The sequence below is a fragment of the Myotis brandtii genome, unplaced genomic scaffold, assembly GCF_000412655.1.
Source record: "Myotis brandtii unplaced genomic scaffold, ASM41265v1 scaffold293, whole genome shotgun sequence".
Lineage (NCBI taxonomy): Eukaryota > Metazoa > Chordata > Mammalia > Chiroptera > Vespertilionidae > Myotis > Myotis brandtii.
The window spans coordinates 2,477,716-2,492,107 of NW_005361201.1; positions in this window are offsets into that span (position 1 = coordinate 2,477,716).

A 14,392-nucleotide genomic window follows, 5' to 3' on the forward strand; every position below is an offset into this window, starting at 1 on the left:
AAGGAAGTCAGAGAAAGATAGAGAGAAAGCATTGAACTAGACTTTGAAAGTGAAATAGATGTTTGCCCACCTTATAAGTAGAGGAAAGACATAGAGGCAGAGGCTACATCATTAGCAGATCATGAAGGTGAAGCTATCGTAGTGAGTTTGGAGGTGTGAACAGGTAGTGTGGTGAACTATCAAGTGTACTTAGGCTTAGGAGCATATATGAGCCTACATAGGACAATTAAGCTGACTATGCAATGCATTAAATGGCAGACTAAAGTGTTCAGATGCTATCGTATAATTAAAGGCATTTTAGTGGGGCCTGAGATTATTAGATTTGTTTGCAAAATGTTGCAAGGAGTGGGGAGAGACTGGGAGCCGATTCTGTACACCAGTGCCATGGAAGACTTGGGTGGGAGAGGGGTGGTTGCCCTGGGGACAATGATGCTTTCCAGATGTCAAGACAAGGGCCTGGCATATTCCTTCCTTCCATATCTACCTATTTCCAACTCAAACCCAAGAGCAGATGTGGATAATCAAAATATATTCACAAGGACATGATTCATGCTTTCTGCCCCTTGCATAATCATTCCAAGGTAGAGTGATCTATTTGTCTCTGGCTTCCAAAACTACTCAGAAAGAACTACAGGCAATATTTATGAGATAACATTTTTTTCTCTTCTTTTTCAAAATACTGTCTGAAATTCAAGGTTATACACAAGGAGAAGACAAAGTGTCTCAATCTTTTACTTTATTTTCTTTCTCATATCTAGGGACAGATTTATGCCAGAGGTATACCCAACCAAGTTAGTCTCTTTCCTCAAGGAAATCAATGTCCTCAACCCAGGGAACAATAGACTCTTAATGGTGGATTCAACTTAAGCTCTGACCATATCCCCATCATTTTTTGTGCGTTTTTTCATTGTATTTCTTTCTCCTTTCTGGACAGACATGATTCTTTATGATGTGCCTGGAAACATAAATAAACCCTTGATGTATCACTAGAGGGTTGTCACTATCAAAATCGTGCTTCGCCAGTAATGGTGGACATTATAGTTGCCTGTATTAAGGGTTTATTTTTAAAAACATAGAAAGGGCTGGGTAATCCAAAACACCCCCCTCACTAGGGGTTGCCAAGTCCTATGAGATGAGCATTGGATTTGGCTTTACTTTACACTTCTAACCACTTGGAGCTCAGTATCCTCATCTGCAAAACAGGCATAACAATGCATAGCTCTGTGAACTGTGGTAAACATCAAGGAAGATAACTTGATTTGCAAGCTTGGTAGATCTTTATAAGGTGCCAAACAAATGCAGAGATTTTTAGTTCGTCCATTTGGGTGAAGGTAGCAGCTCTTTGCAAAAGGCTCCCAGTAAAAGGAAAGTATTTAACTGGATGTAAACATACTAGACCATTAGTAACTATGATAAATCACAGGTTTGATAAATGCCTGCAGACATCCTCCCTTTTTTGATCCTCACTCTAGTGCTGTGATATAGAATGGAGAAGGGTCCTTATTCCCATTTTTTCAAATAAAACAAAACAGAAAAAAGTGAGACTTAGTGAGTCTTTGATCTGTCCAATTTGGGGCTAGAACCCAGAACTAGTGCTAATTTAGCTATACCACAGTACTCATTTTTGGATAGGATAAACCCAAGGGAAATAAGTCCTAAGACAGGTGGTCACTGGACAGAGCTGCTCTTCAGGAACAGTGGGTTTCATAGGGGCACCCCTGGGTGGATGTGGGCAGGAGCAGCCACATGACTTCATGGAAGCCCTCTGTGGGGTGAGGAGAGAGGGAGCACTGAGAAGGAAGGGGATGGGTCTAAAAGGCTGGTATGTCATTCTTTTCTCTGCTCACTGGCAGCAAGATACTTTTACTTCCATGTAGTCCTTATTTTTAGTGTCTTATTCTTTGTGCTTAAATTTGTGCTCCCAATGCCCAGCCAACGTGGCTCAGTGGTTGAGCATCTACCTATGAATCAGGAGGTCATGGTTTGATTCTCTGTCACAGCACATGCCAGGGTTGTGGGCTCGATCCCCAGTGGAGGGCGTGTAGGAGGCACCTGATCAATGAATCTCTTTCATCATTGATGTTCCCTTCTCTCTCTCCCTCTCCTTTCCTCTCTGAAATCAATAAAAATATACTCTAAATATTAAAAATTGTACTCCCCAGCAAACTCACCGAAGGTAGGAATCACATCCTATTTATCTTCATATGTTCACACAGAACCCAAACTATACTTCTCACATAATAAATACAGAATCAAGTGGAGGGGGATTCAGAACACCTCTGTATGAGTTTCCTAGGACTATTGTAATGAAGTATCATAAACTGGGTGGTGTAGAACAACAAAGTATATTGTCTCACAGTTCTGGAGATCAGAAGTCTGAAATCAAGGTGTGGACTAGGTCATACTCTTGCTGAAGGCACTCAGGAATGATCTGTTCCAGGCCTCTCTCCTAGGTTTGGGTAGCTCCTTGGTTTATGGAAGCATAACTCCAATCTCCACATGGCATTCTTCTCTCTGGTGTGCATGTCTGTTTCTTTACATAATATTCTTTTTATAAAGATACTAGTTATATTGGCTTAGGGACTAGTCGAGTATGACCTTATCTTAACTTTACATCAGCAATGACCCTATTTCCAAATAAGATCACATTCTGAAGTATTTCGGGTTAGAACTTCTACATATAAATTGATGGGGGGCACACAATACAACTCATAACAACCTCCCTCTGGTCTTAACTGTTTAAGAGCTTGTGCGATTAGTGACTAGAAAGCAACTATTCAATGTCTCGATTTCTCCCCTTTACTGTGGGTATTAAGACTCTTGCAAATGGTTGTTTCACTTAACTTGCATTCTGGACAACAAGGAAGACATCACAGAAATGCTGCGCGGCCATCCTGCTGACAAGGAGTCAGTCTGACAAGACACGCTGTCGATCCCCTCAAGAATCAGATGGCAGAAGTCCTAGATCAAAGGGCAAGAAATAAAATGAGCACCAGAGACAAGGGCATAGCACAAGTGTATTTGGCTGTGTGCCTGGTATCCCAAATCATTCATGAGTCTGACTTCTTCCATGTGATGGTTTGTGTCTTAGTCTGTGCTTACCATCACTCAGAAAATTCAGTGAAGCGATTCCATATAATGACAACTCAGTCACCGCAGGAGGTAGAGCTCTTCTTTTGAGTAGGTATTTATTTAAGAATCAACAATGGTATATATTTCAATGTGAGATCTTCAAAGTGTATGAAACTGGTAAGTTGCCCGAAAGTCAATAAAACAGAACCCCTCTAAGTCATTCTGCTTCTGAGTTCTAATGAGGTCACACAGCAGTTAAACCTAAAGTCTACTCCTGACTCAATGGTGAACTTTCGTTTTGGGGGGCTTCCCTTGGGCTGTAACATCCATCTGAGTCACTGACTGGGCTTCTGTTGCATTTGGTGCAAAAGAACTGATCTACCCAATGTTACTAAAAGTTTCAGCTCAAACCCTTCCTGCTCTCACCATGCTGGCCTGACTGGGCATTGCTTACCCATTGCTCACCCTCTACATATGGGCTGCTCTTGGACAATGAATTATTATGAGGCCAGTGAAATTTGAAAGGGACACCTTTTGCTTTGGTTTCCTGGTGTCAGGGTACACTGCTTGGCATGCAGAAGTCTGGCTGGGTGTCAACCATAATGGCCTGTCCCTTTGTTCCAGTTGTCACTCTAGTCTTTCCTTTACTTACAGCACAGCTCAAGGCAAACTGAAGAGTTTCCAAAGGTTCATCAGAGAAAGGACCCAGGATTATAGAAGAGTTTCATACAATTTTTCAACTGGAGTTAGAAACTCAAAGGCTTATAAGGACCAAGCATATATGCAAATGAAGGAGGAAGGCTAGTGGGGATATGCTGACAGGGAAAACCCACCACGACCAGCTGAAAAGGGGCAGCAGCTCCTTGGTTCCAGTTGGCTGAAGCTATGTGGAAATAATGTCACTATTTTTCAAGAGAGGTTAAAAATCCAGGTATTTCTGTGACATCTCACAACTGGTTTTGTGTGTGTGTGTGTGTGTGTGTGTGTGTGTGTGTGTGTGTGTGTGTTTGTCAGCAAATATAAGGGCAACTTAACAATGTGAGCTAAACAAAATATCTCCAGGTCAATTTGGCCCTGAGGCTCACACTTGACAACCTGTGGGCTGGCAATTTTAGGGGCTATATGGCTTGGGAATTCCTCAGGCACCTTCAGCTATGCTCAAAAACAGCTACCCACTTCAGACGCCAGACTTGAGAGTAAGAAGTTCGAAGAGAGAAAGCATTTTCCTCCTCATGCAAGTGTAAAGTTGGCCTTCCATTCAGTCAACAAATATTGACTGTGACCACACATTGACAGGTGCTTTTCCAAGTATATGTATGTATGTCATGGAGTTTATTACAGGTCCAGGAGACAGATTTTTTAAAAATAAATAAGTAAAAAAGATAAAACTGAAGCTCATAGATGCAGACAACAGTATGGAGGTTACCAGAGGGAAGAGGGGTGGGGAGAGGTAGCAAAGGGTAAAGGGGGCCAACTATATGGTGACAGAAGATTATTTGATTTTGGGTGGTGGGCACACAATGCAATATAGAGATCATATATCCTAGTAATGTACACCTGAAACCTATATAATTTTATTAACCAATGTCACCCCTATACATTTAATTAAAAGTACATTTAAAAAATTAAAAACACCTTATATTTTTAATGAAAATTAATATAATGAAAAAAAGTATTAAAAAAAGACAATTTCAGAATGGTATATGTTAGAGAAAAAATAAAAGAGGGTAATGAGGTAGAGAAAATTAAGGAGAGAGGGGAGTTCTTCCTTAGATTGGGTTGTGAAGAATGCCTCTCTGAGAAGGAATCTTAAGTAGGGGGTGGTATTTGATCTTGGCCCTGGAAGTATGAAACAGCTGTTCATGAAAATATCTGGAAGAAGAGTACTTCAGGCAGAAGGGAGGGCAAGTGTCCATCTCCATCATGGGATGAGCTTGGCCAGTGCTTCTGGGGCTCAGTGGGAATGTGGAACCTGGGATGAAACGCAGCTGGAGAAGCAGATGGGAACCAGGACGTGTATGCATGTTAGGGTAAGTGCCAAGGGAAACTCATCATAAGGTTTTCAGTGAGAAGTGATATGATCTGGCTTAAATTTAAGAATAAGATATGAGGCTCCCTTGTGGAGGATAAATTGTAGGGGAAGCATGAACAGAGGCAAGAGACCAGTTAGGTTACTGCAGTGTGCTGTTGACAGATAATGGGGCTTGGACTTAAAGACAGTAGCCATAGTAAAGATGAGAAGCTGTTAAAGTTTCAGAATATTCTGAAGGAAATGCTAATGGATTTCTCAGTGAATATTGGATGATGAGGTGAGGGAGAAAGAGGAAGAATCTTGATTAAACCTCTCATGATAATATTGGTGAAGAATTTTATACTCTACACCTGAACCTGAAGAGAAATCTAATTAGCTCCAAAAGCTGATATGGCCCTAGCTGGTTTGGCTCAGTGGATAGAGCATCAGCCTGCATACTGAAGGGTCCTGGGTTCTATTCTGGTCAAGGGCACATCCTTGGTTTGTGGGCTCAATCCCCAGTGGGGGGCATGCAGGAAGCAGCCAATCAATGATTCTCTCTCATCATTGATGTTTCTATCTCTCCCTCTCTGAAATCAATAAAAATGTATTTTTTAAATTTGACCCTGTGATCCCACTTCTAGGAATATATCCCAAGAAACCAGAAACACCAATCAGAAAGGATATATGCTCCCCTATGTTCATAGCAGCACAATTCACCATAGCTAAGATCTGGAAACAGCCTAAGTGCCCATCAGTAGATGAATGGATTAGAAAACTGTGGTACATCTACACGATGGAATACTATGCTGCTGTAAAAAAGAAGGAACTCTTACCATTTGCAACAGCATGGATGGAACTGGAAAGCATTATGCTAAGTGAAATAAGCCAGTCAATGAAGGAAAAATACCACATGATCTCACACATTCATGGATAATAGAGACCATTACAAACTCTTGAACAATAATAGATACAGAGGCAGAGCTGCCTCAAACAGATTGTCAAACTGCAGCGGGAAGGCTGGGGAGGGTTGGGGGGCAGGAGGGAAGGGGGTAAGAGATCAACCGAAGGACTTGTATGCATGCATATAAGCATAACCAATGGACATAAGACACTGGGGGGTAGGGGGGGCCAGAGGATTGTCAAGGGCAGGGAAGAAAAAAAAGGACACATATGTAATACCCTTTGTAATACTTTAAGCAATTAAAAAATAAAATAAAATACTAAGGAAAAAAAATCTGATATGCATTTTGGAAGAATGGGGAGCAGAAGGGATATCAGGAAACTGCCGACCGTTCAGGTTTTTACGTCTAGGAGATTCAGAGAAACAAACAGATAATATAAAAAGTAGCCAAGAAATGTAAAACAAGAAAAATATCCTGATGGTAAGACTGCTGCTTCCCAGGCTCTGTGGCCTTGATACCCTGGTAAGATGCGGACCCCGCAGGCCAGACTGCCCAATAAATGACACATAGGGCTTATGAGGAGGGCTCAGGTCCTTTTCAGGCAGGTCTTTTCCTAGAGAGTAAGAAAGACATCTTTGGAGGGACTGTGCTTTGGACCTGCCCTTTCCAGTCCTACAAATATGGTCATTTATAGAAATTAGATTGCTTTCCTCCTTATATTCATCAACCCTGACTATCCCCCGCTGATCCAAAGGTCTCCCCGCTGGGTCTGCTATTTCTCTTTGCTTCAAATCCCTACTCCTTTCCCTTGCCATTTCTCCTCTGTTCCACTTACAATTTATCTTGGTCTGACCTTTTGATAAGCTTAAGAACCACAGCAATATGTGCTCTTTAAATACTAGAAAAGACTGTATATTTAAAGGAAAGGTTTGATGAAGACAGTTTAAAGTTCTGCCATTTTCCAAACCCACTTGATGTGAATGGCATTGTCTATAAAATCATGATCAATAGAACTTTCACAATTAGTCCTTTGGCCCACAAGGCACTTTTGCTTTTCTTTGCAAAAACAATTGAAATAAAGGAGAGAAATCCAGGTCTCATTGACACAGAAAATATTTTCTTGCTAACAATTTCCACAAATTTTTTTATCAGGATGAACTGGTAATTGATATTAAAATCTATGTATTAAACATGCATGTGCCAGTTATAAGGACCATGAGACAACCCAGAAGTGCACCATATCTCATGTTAAGCAGATATACATATGCTCCTTTAACTAACTCAGCCACTTAAAAACTACAGAACTTGTGCAAAACACCTCTTTGGGGCCTCAAAAACTTCATCCATGAAGTAGGATGATAGTGGAATGATAGATTAAATGTGAGAGACTGCATTAAGGATTTAGGGCAAAGACTGTTATATAGTTAAGTACTCAGTAAACAAAGGTTATCAGTAAAACAAACAAACAAACAGTGCTATGACTTGGAAATTTAGTGATAAGTGACAAGATTCTTGTGGGTCTTTGATGGGCCCATATAAAGAAGATTAAAAAACATAATGGAGTGTAAAAGTCCAGTTATTAAACTGTCACTTGGGCTGATTAAGGACCATTTATGTGACTTCAGAGAAATGGAAACGTCTTTGTTGGAGTGTGAAGTTATTGAAGAATACGTGTTTATCCATGAGAAATTTTGATTGATATATTCAGTTAATTGTATTTTCCAAAAATTAACCCCAAAATTAAAACACATACACACAAAAAACCATAGGGGAGAGTATTAGAATAAATTACTTAAGATGGCATTTCAAGTTTTATCAGTTAATAAAATCTGAATAAGGTTTGAGAGTAAGTTTTGAGAAAGAAAAACAGGATGTTAGGCACACAATGAGAAGGTGGTGAAGTCTGAGCTCCCAGGACTTTGTCTAACACACAATGTTCCTGAGGGCCGCACCTGAGCCTGGGTATGACAAGCGTTTTCTTTGATTTCTTGTCTTTGCCTTTCTGTAAGACTTTAGGTCAGCTGACAGTGTCAGTGATAATAAAATTCAACAATATGCCTATTCTTTGGATTTATGGGGAACATATTTAATAACAAACAGAAATTTTACAAATCAGATGTATTGCACACAGTGATATAATGAGATAATATCAATATTTAAGCATCTGAGCATTTTTAATGTTCAGAATGGTGTTTCTGATGAACACAATGATGCCTACATGATATACTAGGGTTTAATCTCTTAAGAAGTCAGGGCTAACCATGGAGATGCTTACTATTAAGCTTGTTATCAATGGACAGTATTTCCTGATCATCAAATAAGCAGTTTAAACTTTAATCTTATCCCCCATAATGTGGAAAAGTGAATTAACATTTGCTTTTATTTAAGCAATAATTTCCAGATGTTTCTATTCATTGCTTTAAATATATGAGTATATTTAAAATGTATGTTTATGTGTGTATATACATAGCCAGGTTTGTATCTGGAACCAGCACAAACAAAATAAATGAAAAGGGTTTAGTACAGGGTTTATTTGCAAAGTATGGACTTGGTTAAAGGAAACCACCAAGGTATTCTGAAGCACTCCTAAGTTAGCCTTCTTTTAATTAAAATTCACCCCGACCACAGGACCTTGAGAGAGAGGGCATTTAAGCGACCCTATTTGAACCACTTGACTACCTCATTGGACAGAATCTAATGGGCCAGAGTAGATACTCGGATGGGGGAAAACCAAACATAGGATTTATTCTCTCTCTGTCTTATTATTTCCCTGTCTCTTTTGTTTATCTCACTCCTGAATTTAATAAAGAGGTTTAGTCGTTTAAGTGGGGATAGACACTAATATTAAAAGGTCACTGAGAGGTATGGCTATAGTTTTTGCCATCCCTAACAGAGCCCTGAGAGACATACAGAAAACAAAAGACTTACAGAGGGAGCAGGTCCTCAAAAAAGATAAAAGAACAGATGCCCAGAGAGAATCTGAAATCACAGAATATTTGGTCCCAATGGGAGAGGGCCAGTGTAAAAAAGAGTCTTACCACATTTTTTATGTTGGACGACTGCCAACTTTCAAGCATCCCCCTCTTTTCTCTTCGGCCCCACATCTAGGAACACTGGTAAGAGAGCCCAGTGCTCCCTCCCTTCATACTAGTGGAAAGTCTCAACTATGCAAGACCCAATTTGAGACCCCTCACTAGCTCCACCCCTCAACTGCTGTAAGCCTCAAAGCCACTTGCCCATCCCTGCCCTCTCAAGCCATTTTTGGAACTGCTTGAGACCCTGCCCTCCTCTCCCCAGAAAGCTTTATTATGTGAACAATAAATCTTTTTATAGTCTCTTGGAGTGTGTGATATCACTTTCAACACCTGAACTAAATTTGAGACAGGGAATCTATTCTCTTTCTATGCCACATCCACAAGAGAAAAAGATAGAGAGGGGTTTCTGACATTTTAGTCAAGCTAGGACATATTTTCTTCATTTTTTTCTCCTTAGGTGGTTATGAGATTGCTTCCCTTTAACCTTATTCTAAACTCTACTGTACCTAGATTTGCTGTAATGGCTCTCTGTTGTTGGAAATCAAGTGATCTCTGCATATGACCCCTGATGACCCCGCATTTACTGCAGCCCACAGACCTTGTGAAGCATTGATGCCTCTTCCTACAGCTGATAAATGTTGTTGGGTGATTTAATTAGATTGAGTTTTGGTTCTACTATGCCCACAAAATGGCCGTTCCTTGCAAACAAAAACATTATTTTTGGCTACGTGAAAATAATAATTGCCCCTACTATAGATAAAGCTGTCACAGGAAACAGCTGACTCATAAGTACCCAGAGCAAAGGTGTGAAAGATGTAGAGACTATGTCACTGGGACTGAAATGGTGTAGGCCTCCTGGGGAAACGTGGTAGAGTCATTCTTTTTGGCTGTCAGGGTTGTTGTTAATTTTGTCTGCAATTGCCAGCAAAGTGCAGGAAGATGTATGGGAATGAATTATTGATTTCCACTTGCATTCTGATTGGAGGTTTGCAGCTTATTTCCAAGTAACTCTTTTCATCTTCATGGCAATAAAGACAAACATCCATCTAATTTATCTCTGAGTTAGCACCTTTCATGATAAACTGTATTTGTGAAACAACTAATCCTTTCCTTGTTATAATCAGCAAATGAGCTACAGCTGAACAGATTCTTGCATCTCACCAAAATTTAGAAATAGCAACTTTCATTAAAAAAAAAAAAAGATTCATGGCAGGGGAACACATCTTGTGGAAGGTTTTAAATACAATAAGTCTTCCGGGCTTGAGAACCATAAAGCTCCTGTTTAAAATAGTTTTGACAGTGACTGAGGGATATGTTCTTGCCCTCAAATTCTATTCCCTATGTTGCGAGAGCTTTTGTTTACGGATGTCAACCTCAGTGCTTCTGCGGCTGCTTCCATCCTCCCAGCCTGCAGGAAGGAAGGCGGCGTCTCACGTGTCCCGAGCTAAGCTGCACTGTTCTGAGAGCCTCACACTATGTATCTTTTTGTTTGCTCCATCCTCTGTAGTGCTGAAGAACTCTCGTCCCCTTCCTTCCATTCGCTTAGGAGACAATGCGTTCAAAGGACAACTTGGATCACTGTGGGCCACAAAGTAGCTGTTGGAAACCTTCGGTCCCAACCTGCATGAGGATTTGGTCTTTCACTATTTTATTTAATGAGAATGGTGACAGACTCACAGCTTCAGCACAGTTCACCTTTAAAAAATAGACACACTTTACCAAAAGTCCTAATAATTCAAAAACATTCTGGTATGGTCTCCACAAAAAGACACACTGTGTTCTCCATCAAACTGAGAAGTGAGGCTCACAAAGTCCAACACACACACACACACACACACACACACACATCTGATACTATATTGAAGCATCCATTCCAATGGCTCTTCCTATGCATGAGAACATCTCTGGGGAGAAAAGTTTAATTAGGTGCAGACTATGCTCAATAAAATTTTATCTTCTTAAACATTATTCTTTCAACTTTATTATGATTGATTTAATTTTGAAGAATCTTTCATAATATTGTAATTTTAGATTTTATTTTATTCAAAGTATACATTCTCTCACTGTGTACTATATTGATACATTTATTTCCTTACATGTCAAGAAAAAATATATAAAAACCAGGTAATGTTTTATATTCTGGAGTAAAAGTTAATGAAAAACAATAGCTTCTCTTCCTGGAGATTAAAGGACAGTATGACTGAATTTAAACCAGAGTCTTATAAACATTACTAGCCCAAGATATTTTTTCCAAGCTGTAGAACTGTCATGAGATGACTCGGAGTGTTTAAATTGTCTTCATTTGTTATTTCACTCTCACCCTCCAATTAAAGCAGAGTGCAAAGCTGCAGGGGATTGGGGTGAGTGTTCAGGGGAGCAGAAGAGGGGACAGCTATGCCAAAGGAAGATTGCAGTATTATATAAGATAGGAGCATAGGCCCAGGAAAAGATTGTCTGACGGATGAGCTGATCTGTATAAAAAAGTGGGTGATACCTTTAGTATGAATTTGGAGACACAGAAAACTCCCTCCTCATTCTCCTCCAAATATCCATTCAATTCAAAATATACATATAAAGGCCTTCTTTATGCCTGGGGCTGAGTCTGATATGAGATACAAAGATGGAAAAAAGACCCTTATCTTTAGATGGTTTATAGTGTAGGGGAGTACACAGAAGAGAAGGCATTCAGGGTTCAAAGTGATATGTGTTATGATAAGGCGAAGCCCAGAAGCTATGGAGCATGGGATGGAAACCTTCACCCAGTCCATGGAGCCAAGGAAAGCTTCCTGAAGGAATGAGAGGCTGGCACCTTGTGCCGAGCCAGCACAGCCATAGGTGAACCTGCAGTTCCCCCCGAACCCAGGCCCCTGTTCCCCATACTCAGCCCCAGGTTGGACGCTATATGTGCCGAGCTGGCACAGCCAAGTTCGGTGAGCCTGAGAGGGGGCGGTGAAGGATTAAGAAAAGACAGACAAGAGAATAAAGCTGGGCGCTAGATGGGATGCTGCCCTCTCTGCTGGAGAGACAGTGCCACGGCCCGTAAGCCGAGTCTTTATTTTATAGCCTGATTCAACAAGGCAAAGTAAGGGCGTGGTCACAACATTCTCGCGGGGTTCGAATCTACTCAATTACATGCACCTGATCAAGCTTTGTTTACTTGCTGCACCTCCCGCAGCCCACATCACTCAGCCACGTGGGGCTACAGGTTCAGACCATAAGGTAAAGCTTACAACTATAGCCTTTGGCTATAACTGTGCTAGGACTTGCATGTGGCTTTGCCACGAGAGGATCGTGTCCTCTCATTAGTCCCAGGCTTGAACCTGTCCAAGCGCTGTAGCCGCTCTCCACAGCACCTGAAGGACCAACATAAGTTAGGTGAAGGGAGAGAGAACAGCAAGAAAAGGCAAGAACCTGATGGGTGCAAAGGAGAGTCAGGAATGAAAGCTTGGAGGCAGAGGGCTCACATTCTATCCTGGTACAGTGGGGCCTTGACTTACGAGTTTAATTCGTTCCGAGACCGAGCTCGTTAAGGAGCTCGTTAACTCAAATTACTCTATCAACTCAATGCAAAAAATCGGCTGAGAGACAGCTGGTATCTCAAAAAAACTTGTTAGTCGGAACACTCGTAAGTCAAGGCCCCACTGTACTATAATTGATTAGTAATTTGGCCTTGGGCAACTACTTATCATTTTTGAACCTCAGTTTCCTTATCTGCAAAATATGAATAATAATATTTATCTCTTGGCATTATTGAAAAATAAATGAGATCATATATGTAAGAGAAAATAAAAACTCAATCTCAGCGTAAGTAAAAAGGACAATGTATTGGAGAGTTATTGGGATATGCTATAAAGCATGAAGACCTTACAGAACGCAGGGATGTGGCTGTATCTCAAAACCAACTGCAATTCAAATGCCTGTAGCACACTATTGCTCCTCATATGTACCTCCATTTGCATGTGGAAGTTTTACTTCCTTCCACTGAACACCGGCATTTTATTCATCATAATCATGGCCTCCCAAGAAGGCAGCTCCAGCGTTTTATATCTTTGGCAGACGTAACTCAAAGAGTTACTCTCAGTACTAGTTCCAAAATTCTCAGGAAAGGACTGATCAGATGCCCACCCCTGTACCATCATCTGTGGCCAGCAGGTGAGGTTATAATGTGTTTGTATGATGGCTCTAGAAGTGACTTTGTGAAGGCAGAGTTGCTAGAAAGGGAAGGGAGTTGAGAGGCAGTTCAGTTTCTGGTTCTTAAACATACTAATTAAAGTTATGTACCTTTGGTGCACCCCAGCTATGTGTCACACACAATGCAAAGCACTTGAGATGCAAGATATGTAATTAAAATCAGCCTAATGAGGTAGTTACTATCATTATCTCCATATCACAGGTGAGGAAAGTAAGTTATAGAGAAGGGCTCACTTTCTCAGGCTTCATGAGGCTAGTCAGGTGAAAAACCAGGATATTAAACCAAGCTTGCCTAGCTCAGAGTTTGACCTGTTGACTATTATTGGCATTTAATGTAATAAATGTCTCTTTTTAGCTATAAATCAGACTTCTACTTCCCTTCAATGAAGAATTTTCAACCCTGGCGAGGTGGAGAACAGCTATTTCCTCTGTCTCTCCAGTGTTCGGGGCCAGACAGCGATTGCAAGCAATTCTTCCATGAACATGAAAGCCATAGCATAACTCAAAGACAGGAGCTCTTCAGATGTTGGAGGTCACAAAACTTTGATGTGATTCTGTTACCTATGTCTATATTATCTTGCTCTTTCCAACAGAGTTTAAATATCCCACCTTTCATGCTAAAAGTGACTTCCACATATGGATGCTGATTTTTCAGAAACGTTAGTCCTCATTTCAACCTATAGATCAAACTAGAAATTAAAGAGAAGTGGTTCTATAATTCTAAAAATGGATCTCGGGAGATTCTGACAGCAATTTTTAAATGACAGATGCATTCAGTGCCTGTAAATTGATCATAGATTGATTAAGCAATCGAGCAAAGTCTGAGTTGATTCAAGGTTTTTCAATAGGGCTTTACAATAAATGAATATATTTCCTAATAATGTTCTTTGACACTCTGGGTGGGCCAGAACATCCACCTTCCGTTTCTTCACTCCGATCTGCAGTGTGTTCTTCTATTGGTGTTTTTGTAGAGCAGAGGATGAAAGCACTTATGGCTTTGTTAGGAAGGAAAGGAGGGAAGATATATTGCAAGTGTTTTTGCTCATTAGTTCATTTATTCATTTATTCAACAAATAGTTATTGAGGAGAAGAAAAATGTGATTGAGAAGGAGATACAAATGTAGCTCAACTTCTATCTGAAATATAGTATCTTAAAATTTCAAAGCAAATATGGCAAA